The sequence below is a fragment of the Cebus imitator genome, unplaced genomic scaffold (assembly GCF_001604975.1).
Source record: "Cebus imitator isolate Cc_AM_T3 unplaced genomic scaffold, Cebus_imitator-1.0 Scaffold112, whole genome shotgun sequence".
NCBI lineage: Eukaryota > Metazoa > Chordata > Mammalia > Primates > Cebidae > Cebus > Cebus imitator.
This window is the reverse complement of record NW_016107427.1, coordinates 3,418,234-3,428,657: the sequence shown is the minus strand read 5'-3', so window position 1 is coordinate 3,428,657 and position 10,424 is coordinate 3,418,234. Positions and strand designations below refer to the sequence as shown.

General features: G+C 55.2%; 1 long non-coding RNA gene across 1 annotated transcript in view; it reads left to right on the top strand.

Annotated features, from left to right (window-relative positions):
- LOC108311247 overlaps positions 1-10,424 on the top strand; it is an 18,941-nt gene that overhangs the window by 6,622 nt on the left and 1,895 nt on the right. The gene's annotated exons all lie outside the window — the stretch shown is intronic.

The following is a 10,424-nucleotide window of genomic DNA, read 5'->3' as shown; positions in this document are numbered from 1 at the left end:
AGTCTCACTCTGTCACCAGGCTGGAGTGCAGTGGCACAATCTCAGCTCATTGCAACCTCCATCTCCCAGGTTCAAGTGATTCTCCTGCCTCAGCCTCCTGAGTAGCTGGGACTAGAGGTGCACACCACCACACTCAGCTAATTTTTGTATTTTTAGTAGAGATGGGGTTTTGCCATGTTGGCCAGGACGGTCTCAATCTCTTGACCTCATGATTCACCTGTCTTGGTCTCTCAAAGTGCTGGGACTACAGGTGTGAGCCAACATTCCTGGTGAGGTTTAAAAATAATTTCATGGCCATATTTTTCATTTTTAACATTTTAAAATTGGTCTTTCCTATATTATTCTGTCCTTTACGATTTTTTTTTATTATCTTAATTTTTTTTTGAGACAGAGTCTCACTCTGTTGCTTAGATTGGTGTGCAGTGGTACAATCATAGCTCACTGCAGCCTTGAACTCCTGCTTCAGCCTCTCAAGTAGCTGGGACTGCAGGCACATGCCACTATGCCCAGCTAATTTTCAAATTTTTAAAAATAGAGACAGGATCTTGCTATGTTGCCCAGGCTGATCTTGAACTCCTGGGCTCAAGTGATCCTCCTGCCTTGGCCTCCCAAAGTGCTGGGATTACAGGTGTGAGCCACAGCACCCGGCCTCTATTCTTCTATTCTTCACTGATACAGTTTCTGATTTGTTTGCAAATCTCTGAGAATTTTAAACATATATAATGTTATGACTCTTTTGGTTGATTTATTGTTTTTCTTTCTCCCATTTGTTGTGTTTATTGGCTGGATTTCATGATACTGGTTTTTCTCATGTGTTCTAAAAGTTTAGTTTGTAAATTCATCTTAATTAGTGTTTTCTGTTCTATGTTGCTTTCGCCTCTTCCCCACTGCTTGCCCCTCTGTGTGTAAGTGTTAGCAGCCACCAATGGGTTTGCAACTTAGAGCCAAGTCCTACTTCAGCAGACTGGGGTTTCTTCCCGGGGAGAACTGAAGCTCTGTGGCTGACCTGATCAGGTGCTAGTTGCGTGACTATCTCTGTCCCCTGAAGGTAACAGCTTCTTTTTGGCCCCCAGTGACAGGCAGAGAAGCCTTACACAGCCCAGTCCTAGCTACTGCCAGCTCCCTGATCCATGCAGCAAGCGTGGTCTCAGCCTGAATCTAGAGGCAGAGGCATCAGTGCCCACTGACCAAGCCAGCAGAGAGAGTATCTCCTGCTACTTCTGCCTGCTCAAGTCCTGAGTCTGTGGCTTCAAGTTCAGATTCCTGTTGAGAGTTTCTGTTCTTTTTCAGGCTCAGTTAGCTTGCTTTTGAGCTCAGCTATGCCTTGTTAAACACAAAAAGATTCATCATCAATAGGAGTTGGCGTGAGGTGGCTCCAGCATGAACTTGGTCAGCAGTTCTGCCATGTTGTCCCTCATGCTCTGAGTGGGGCCTGTGGCTCATATTCGCACAGCAGGCCTCTCCCCTGAACCCCAAACAGTGCAGCTCTCACGTAGGGCCCCACTACCTTGTGTCTAAATGAGCATCACCCTCCTCTGTCTGCCTGCAGCTGGGAGCCCAGCCAACCTACTCTTTGCATTGTGAGGAGGTCAAGCCCTTGTTCAAGAGCATTTGAAGGCTCTCAGTGGACCTCAGGATAAAACTCCAACTCCTCCGTGATGCTCAGTTTCTCCCTGTTCAGTCCCCTCCAGCTCCAGGGCTTTCCCAGTCCTGAGCTTTTCCTTCTGTGGCTTCCCAGCTCCGTGTCTGGGATTCTGTGGCCTGGGTGTTCCTATTGCAAGTCTCCACACTGAGCCACACTGTAGGATCACCTGTCCTTTGCTGGAAATGCCCCGAGCTGTCTCATGTCCTTGTGCATGTAACCAGGAAGGAGACCAAGGGTTCTCCAGGACTCCAGGGTTCTGGTGTCGCTGAGGCTTGGCATGGGTTTATGTCATTAGCATTAGAAGGCTTGGTCTCCGAGACAGCCCTGCCTTTGCAGTCCTGGCTCCTCAGTCCTGCCAGAAAGTGAATTAGCCTTAGGCAGGGGTGGGACAGGGATGGCCATGAATGAGGGGGTCTTAACCCTTTGCATCTGTGACTCAACCAAGTGCAGAAACAGCTTCTGTCTGAAAGGAGAAAAAGATCGGCAGAACCAACATATCGACAGAAGAGCCATCTCAGTGAGAGGCAGAGGCTGAAAGTAAAAGTCAATATCCAGAGAAAATCAAACACTGCAGCTTCCAGCGATGTCCTCGTCATTGCAAACCCCTTTGCTGTTAATATTTCAGTAAAGGGCACTCACTCCTCGGGACCCTGATTCATGGATCTATTTGGGCACAGTGCCTGCCCCTTTGTTCATAAAATCCATGAGCAATTAGAAGGAGGAAGCTTTATTATTCATTCAGCGTGGTCCTAGTATCCCTGTATTATAAGAAAAAAAAATTCTCACTGCAAAATAAGTATATGAGTCACCCACCCAGCCCCCAAGGTGTCAGCCCCAGGACAACTAGAAAGCCAACAGGGACCTGAGGAACAGGAGCAAGGCAGGCTGGCCCTGGTCACAATCACATCTCCAGCATCTCAGTTCTGCATCTGTAAAATGGGATGAGAGTCGCAGTCCTTACTTGAGGGACAGTGGTCACGACTGTAAAAGAGAGAGGCGGATCCTGGGAAAGGTGGCCACACCATTGCTGTCATTGTTATCACAGTTGTCACCTCCTCATAGGATGCTGGAATCTTGGAGAGTGGAGACCTCTTATGCTAATGAGTTCATGGGCCCTGGTCTGCTGGCCCAGGCAACCCCCACAGGTACACGGATGGCATCTGGTGTTTCCCAGCCAGGGTAGCAGGAGAGGGGAAGGTGTGGTCCCTGAGGCCTCTGGGGTGTGTTGAGAGGAGTGTGTGCCAGTCTCCATGCCCACATCCATGGAGGCCTCGGTTGACTAGAGCCTCCCCCACTCCAGGTAGGAAATGGAAGACACAGTGGGGGAGGACTGGCCCAGGAAGTTCCTTCAAGGACAAGAGACCAAAGCAGAGCCTTCAATGGGAATTCAAGTTGTGCCCTCTGATCAGAGCCCCATGCAGGCCGAGCCATGCCAGCATGGGCTGGTTTGGAGACTGTTTGTTTGCAGGTGGCATTGGCCTCAGTGGCTCAATCTAGTATTTTTCTCACCCAGCAAGTCTGGAGGTTGAGGCTTGTCTCATTTGGGATTGTAATTTATTGAGGTGATTGAGTGGGAACGCAGAGAATCCCACGTCATTGAAAGAAGAATTTATTACTCACAGGTCCTGAGAGGGAGCCCCAGTCAGAGCAGGCAGAGAGCTGGCCCATGATAGAAGAGGCCCCCCCAACTGTCATAGTGAGGGTGCTGTGGGGAGACAGCAGGCTTTGCTGCGGGGGCAGCTGATGCAAATTCGTTGTTCACTGTTCTTGATATTCATTGCTTGGAATCAGGGCTTGGCCTCGGGTCCTTCAGAAGCCCCCCGAGGTCCCCTGCAGGGGTGGGCACATTGGCTGATGCTGTCTGAACAGGGCCACCTGGGGTCCCCAGCTGCAGTCCTGGCCTCCTGCCAGCCCCAGGCTGCTGGGTCTTTTCGGAGACAGTCGTTAAGTTCTTTTCAGCTGCTGCCAGTCAGGTGCCGTGGGACCCACTTCTGGGCTATGGTCGGTCATTATCTGTCACCAGCAGCCGTCCCTGCAGAGGACTTGAGGTCCCCGGAACCGACCCAAGGACCACACACCAGATGCCTGGCACTACAGCCTTTGGTCACAGCCTGGCTGTGGAGCACTGGGCATGGCCCTGCTCCTTGAGGGGCCTCAAAGGAAGCAATGGGCCTGGTGTCTGAAGAGGAGCCTAACTGAGATTGTCCACTCCCCAGCCAACAGGCTTCCAGGGTCAGTTAGGACGTCATGTTTCTTTGCTTTTAGTGGGAATTTAATCATCTTAGTGATTTGATGCTCTCTCATGGGGGGCGAAAGCTGACTGGCAGTCAATGTTTGATCGAGGGAGGGGAGGCTGGGTGTGGTGGCCACGCCTATAATCCCAGCACTTTGGGAGGCCCAGGTGGGAGGATCGCTTGAGCCCAGGAGTTCCAGGCTGCAGGGGGCTACGATCATGCCACCGCACTGCAGCCTGGGTAACAGAGCAAGACCTTGACTCTAATAAAAATAAAAATTTAAAGTAAAGGAGGTGGAAAGGAACTAAGTTCCTACTTGGAAAATACCATTTGCTTGGGTGTAAATGAATAACACTGATCAGCGTGTGGTCACAAGGCCACACCCTGGGCTCTGTGTCGTCACGGTGCCAGTCAGGAGGCAGGTTCACTCTTCCCCGCACAGAGGGAAGCCCTGGGGATGTGGCCGGCAGAGGGGCCCTCCTCTACTTCCCTCCTGGACAGGTGGGTGAGCCTTGCTCCCTGGAGAAGCCGCACCAGTGCGCTCCCAGATAGCAGCAGGGAGAGCCCAGGAACCGGCAGGTGCACCTGGGGGTGCCAGAGGGTGGGCGGAGGTGGGGTAGGTCTGCCTGGCAAGGAGTCCTCCTTCTTGGTGAAAGATGGGAACAGACTGAGGAACAATCACACCTGTCACCCCCATCACACCACACCTGGCAGCTGGCTGAAGGCAAAACCTCAAGAGTTTGTTTCTTTTTTCCTTCCTTCCTTCCTTCCTTCCTTCCTTCCTTCCTTCCTTCCTTCCCTTCTTTCTCTTTTTTTTTGACACCATTTTCTTCTGTCACCCAGACTGGAGTGCAGTGGTGTGATCTTGGCTCACTGCAACCTCCACCTCCTGGGTTCAAGCGATTTTCCTGCCTCGGCCTCCAGAGTAGCTGGGATTACAGGCGCCCATCACCATGCCTGGCTAATTGTTGTATTTTTAGTAGAGACGGGTTTCACCATGTTGGCCAGGCTGGTTTAGAGCTCCTGACCTCAGGTGATCTACCCACCTCAGTCTCCCAAAGTACTGGGATTACAGGCGTGAGTCCCCGACCCGGCCAGGAGTTTCTTTATAAGAAATGGTGGTTAGAAGGTTTGGCTTTTTTTCTTATTATAAAAGCAATGAATGTTTATATAATATTGGACTTATAATAAAATATCTCCCAAGGCTACAGAGACTCCCTATTTGTGTGTCGGTGGTCATCTCAGCCTAGTGGCCGACCCTTAAGTTGTGGCCCAGCCCCTGCACCTCCTCCCGTTTGGTTGTCTCAACTTCAGTCAGGAGGAGTGGAGCCCACCTGGCCACTCAGGCCACCAGCCTGGGATCTCCATGGAGTTGGGGGTCCCCCTCCTACCTACATCAAACCCAACAGCTAGTTCTGTCGACTGTGCCTTCAAAATACATCCCACACTGGGCCCCTCCTCATCCTCAAGGCATGTCCCTGCAGGCCCTCCACTTCCCCATCAGCGTTTGCAGCCAGCTGGGGCCCCAACCTGGGCAGATCTACCTAGAAACTGGGAAGTGGCCACAATGGTGGCGGCCACCTTGGCGGTGTGGGGAGAATTGGAATGGCAGGACCTAAGAGTCAGGTGCAGAGACACCTGACTCTGCGCTGGTGCCAGCCCCAAATTTGGAAGCATCGCTGGTGGCCAAATTCCACTGAGCCTGGAGTCCTGCTGTTGACTTTCTGATCCAGCTGGTAAGGGGGGTAGCCCGGTCCCCCCTGTGAAACCAGACGTGTTCCGGGGTGACTTTTCCCAGTGCGCTCCGAGGCCCACCATTCTCAGATGATCTGGGGGGTCTGTCGAAATGCAGGCTCATGGCTCCACTTCTGACGTGCAGAGTCAAAGCTGTGGGGATGGGGCCCGGGAGCCTGCATTTCAAACAGCTCCTAGGTGGTCCTGGTGGAAGTTGGGAACTTCTGGCCTAGGGGCTGGGACTGTGGACCTTGTAGCAGCTCATCGCGGGCTGGAGTCCTGGCTTCGTGTCCTTCTGGCTGGGGGACTTTGCAAGTTACACAACTGGCCAGCCCCCACGTCCTGCTCTGCAGGACAGGCTCCTCCACGAGTGAGATGCTGTCCAGCACAGCTTGGCACCGGGCACCCGGGGACGGCACTCGGCTCTGCCGCTCTTGTTATTGTGGTTGTTGCTGTTGTCACTGTGGCGCTCTGCCTTCCTGTTGTTGAGCCTGCTGGCTGTTGCACGTGACTTTGGACACCCATTTCCAGATGCCCGGGCCTGCACGCATCCCTGGAGTTGCCATGGAAACGGCACTGCAAGGATGGCAGAGCCACCGGGTGAACGTTGTCTGAGTTTCGCAGGCACCGCGGGGGGCGCCAGGCGTCTGTCTGCAGGGGGCATCTCTGCCGCTGAGCGGCAGTCCGGCGTCTCGCTATGGCATCTTCACTGACACAGCACCGATACTCCCCCTTGCCCAAGGCCATCCCTGGCGCCACCAGAGGCAGATTTTACTTTAGAAATCTTTATTATGACTCTGTTTCAAATTTAATTTATGAGACTCATTTGATGAGAAATAACACCGAAGCTTCCCCTACTCTCCTTGAAAACAAGTTCTCCTCGATGGTTTCTGTTTCTCCTCCTCCTTTGCTGTCTGAGTTTCTTGGCTTCTCTGTTTGAATCAGTGCCCAGCTCTGCAGAGACCCTGTAGCTGCTGCCTGCCTGTGCTGGTCCCGCGCTGTCACAGGAAACACGTTTATGAGAAGGTGTGGGGCGGACGGAGGGTGCCCAGCCTGGACTCCCGGCCCAGCCTGGGGGCAGCGGGACCCTGACGTGTCCTGGCTCTTGTTGAGAAAAGCATAAGTGTTGGGCTGGAACCCCCAGAATGAACCAGAAATTTCAAGGGGCATTGCCCTTATCTAATTTTGTGTCATTTTTTTGTTATTTAAACCTTAGAGACCTTTGGTCTGCTGTGTTTAGCATTTTTAGGCCCAGGCTTGGTTTAATCCAATCCACTTTCTCCTCAGCGAGCGTCAGGTGTGTGTGAGCTCTTCCTCCACTGGCACGTCCATCTCATGGGTGTCTCTGCGTATCGGAAGTAGCTTCCCACGGACTGCTGCACTGTGCCCATTCCAAGAGCAAGCAAGAGCAGCGGAAAGAAGAAAACGGCTCTCAGCATCTCCCAGCCAAATCACACCGCAGTTCTGGAAGACCCCTGTTACCTTGACATTTTCTCTCCTGGTCTCATTGGCCTTCCGATTGCTGGGAGCAAAGTTTAAATACTCCATGGGAGCAGCTGAAACCCTTTCGTTCAGCCCCAGACCTCACCAGAGACTCGGGAGTTGCCTGGTCCGGGCACAAGAAACTCAGCAAACACGTGCCGCCTCTGGCCAGCGATTTGCAATGTCGGTTTGTGCAGACAGGAGGCCTCCCCTCCTTCTACCAGAAGCAGGTGCAGGCCTCTCCTTGGCCTCCAGCTGCACAGAGTCCCTCACCTGGGGCCCGCCACTTACGCTCAAGAGGGCAGATGCAGGAAAGAAGCCCGGGAGGCTCCCAGGGACACCTCCACCACAGGGCACAGTCTCTGGAGGGGCTGCGCCTTGCACTGTGGGTCTGCCCTGGATGGCGGCCAGCAGGAGGCAGCTCTGCCAGTCACACGCTCCCCTGCAGCCCTCTTTGGGCCAAAAGGGCTTGGAAGATGACCAAAGGGTTTAGAAGGCCACGTGCCCTTCTTTGCAAGCATGGGCAGTTCCTTTCATGGTTTCCTCTGGGGAGCTGGTGACAGCGTGGACAGTAAGGGAAGTACCAGCTTCAAGGAGCCTGTCCCCTCAAGGTCCCTGTGGGGGATGATGATGGGAGAGGAGACGGGCTCCCAAAGACGCCAGAGGCCCAGGAGGCATCACAGTCAATGCAGCTGACCTGGAGCCGCCAGCAGAGCCCGGAACCAATCCTCGGGAAGTGTGGATGAAAGGCTGACAGCTCTGATGAGTGGGGCATCCAAGCCAGAAATGAATGAATGAATGGTTGAACGAATGAATGAAACCCCAGGCTGCTCCATCAGCCGCCCAGGGACTTGCTTTCTGACCGGAACCCCCCACCACAGGCATGCCGGGGGTCCCAGGGATGTGCTTCACCAGCAGAGAGCACCGTGGCCATCCAGCATCAATGCCATGGCAGTGATGTGCCCCCTCACCTGGAGAAATGGGGCAGCCGTGGCCACATCGGGCTTCTGAGGTCAGGAACGGTTACTCCAGGGGGGCTGAGGGTGATGCCTGGGCATGATGGATGTGGATGGGCATCAGCTGGCTCCTTGGCTCATCAGTGGGGGACCTGCCTGGGCCCCAGGCTGCAGCGGACCCTCACGTCAGGCTGCCTGAAGCTGTCTGCTCTTTCCCTCTCCCTAACCGAGGGATCTCTGGTGTCTCAGATAGAAATCAGTGGGCCGGATTGCTTATGCTGAGTGATGTCAAAGTAGCCTCCCTCCCCTGCCTTCAAGACCTAGGGACGGAGACTGGTGCCATCCGTTGCAAATGCCACCAGGGCCTGGGAGCTCACACTCACCCTGGCAGCCTCAAAAGCACCCTCCACCAAAGGGGCTCCGAGGGGTCTCAACAGCTCAGGGTATTGGAACTTCCTGAGGGCCGGCTCTGGAGGACAGCGCAGTGGTGGGCTTGCGGGTGGCGGGTCAGCGTCTGCCAGGCTTTGAGGAGGAGGGACGCTGACTAAGCGCACCGTCGGTGTGAGCTGTCATTCTCCCATGTGGGCCCGGAGCGCCTGCGAGGTAGGAACAGGCCCTGGAGGTGCCACCATCAGGCTCGGCCCTGTTACCTGGGGCGCTGCCACCCTCGATTCCGGCCGCTCTCACCTCTGCATGCTTGCCCAACACCGCTTTGTTTAGTCCAGGCAGAACAGCTGTCTTTCCTCCGTGACCTGGACGAAAACCCAACCCCGACATATACCTCCCCTCTCCCTAGACCAGAAGAAAGCCCTGGTGGGTCACGCCCTCAGCGGGGATGGGACCTGCTGACCCTCTGCACTCGGCGTTCCATGGTAGACGCTGGAAATCTGGGTCTCCCCCCGTCCTTCCCCCTTGCATGGCTCCCGGGCTCCCCTTCCTTTCCCTCCCTTCACTGGAAATGCAAGGAGAAGAAACTGAAAGATGAGGGACTGGGTTTCTTTGTTGTGCCTCTGGGCTCTCCAGGGTTTCTTCCAGTCTGGGGAGTTGGCAGCAGGTGACAGCTCAGTGCGCTGCAGACCTCGGGGGCCGTGGTCTGTGCCAGAGAGCACAGGAAACCGTGGCCCGGCCAGTGTGGCCTGCGTGAGTTGGACTGTGGTCTAGGGGCAAAAGTCCGCTCTGAGAGTCTGCATGTGGCTGGAGTTTGGCAGCTGACTGGGGCGAGCCGCTGCCTGCAGGGTTTCCGGAAGCGCCTGGGCCGCCGACGCTGGGACACTCTGGGCGCCTGGCTTTTCAGGGCTCCAGCAGGTGAGAAGGTGTCCCCAGATCATCCACTGCAGGGCCCAGGGCCCGGTGAGCCTGGGGCTGCTCTCCCCACACCCTGCGTGAGAAGAAGGTTAGATGCGCAGCCTTGTGGGGCCAATGGGACACTGACCAGCCTCTTTCTTGACAAAAAAAGGGCCTTTTTGAGGCTCTCTCCTAGGTGGGGAAGTGGCGTGATGTGAAAGTGAGTACCCTTCCAAGGGGTCTCCTCCGCCACCACCTCCCCACTCCCTGCCCGGGCTGGCAGGGGCATGTGCTGGAAGAGCAGAAGCAGCCAGGCCAGGCGCACCGGGGCAAGCTGGTTCCTCAGCTGGGATCTGTGGCCGTGATTGTTTCAGGCACCAGCAAAGAAAGGGGGCGATGCTGGAGCTCCGGGAGCAAAGGGGCGGGAGTTCTGGACAATGGGATGTGCCTGGGATGTCCAGGCACCGGGAGATGGGAAAGGCAAGAAAGGCAGCTCTTCCACACAGGTCTGCCGGTTCCACACTCGAGGCAGGCACAGGGGACATGCTGACCCCCCACCCCGAGCTGAGCCCTTCTGTAATGTCCAGGAGGCCGTGGCAGTGGGTCAGACAATGGTGGGGTCCCACAGCCTGGGAAGAAGGAAGCTGCCTCCTCCATCCGTCGGCTCTGCTTGCTGGAGGCTCTTTTCCTACCACTCTCCATGACTCATGTGGCACAGGACACAAACCTGACTTTGTGGGGGCTGCTGTGGGAACCTGGAGTGCTCGCCAGGGCAGCTGGGAGCTCGGTAACTCTGCTGCAAATGGAAGAAGTTCACAGAGGCCCAAAGTGTGGCTGGGAAGCCATGCACGTGAACTTCTGGCTCTGAAGCAAGTGGCTTCCCTTCCTTCCGGGACCCGCATGAAGACAGGCCCAGGGAGAAGGAGCCCAGACCACACAGACAAGCCCAGGGGAGGATGTGTCCCCACCACAGACAGCAGGTGAGGGGGTGTTTGCACCACAGAGACAGCAGGTGAGGGGGTGTCCCCACCACAGAGACAGCAGGTGAGGGGTGTCCCCACCACAGAGACAGCAGGTGAGGGGGTGTCC